Here is a 497-nt window from a genome sequence, read left to right on the forward strand (position 1 = left end):
GCGATCACTAGCCATCAGAGAAATGCAAATTAAAACCACAGTGAGATACCATCCCACCCCGGCATTACTGGCACCAATCAAAAACACTGGAAATAAAAAATGTTGGAGAGGCTGTGGGGAGATGGGAACTCTTATGCACTGCTGGTGGGAATGCATAATGATACAACCATCTTGGAAAATGATATGGCGCTTCCTTAGAAAGCTAGAAATAGAAGTACCATAGGATCCAACAATCCCACTCTTAGGAATATATCCTAGAGAAATAAGAGCTGTCACACGAATAGATATATGCATACCCATGTTCTTTGCAGCATTGTTCACAATAGCAAAAAGATGGAAACAATCTAGATGCCGATCAACAGATGAATAGATAAACAAACTATGGTACATACACACAATGGAGTATTACGCAATGAGAAAGAACAATGATGAATCTGTGAAGCATCTCATAACATGGATGAAACTGGAGTACATTATGCTGAGTGAAGTAAGTCAAT

The sequence above is a fragment of the Trichechus manatus genome, unplaced genomic scaffold (assembly GCF_000243295.1).
Source record: "Trichechus manatus latirostris isolate Lorelei unplaced genomic scaffold, TriManLat1.0 scaffold00290, whole genome shotgun sequence".
Classification (NCBI taxonomy): domain Eukaryota; kingdom Metazoa; phylum Chordata; class Mammalia; order Sirenia; family Trichechidae; genus Trichechus; species Trichechus manatus.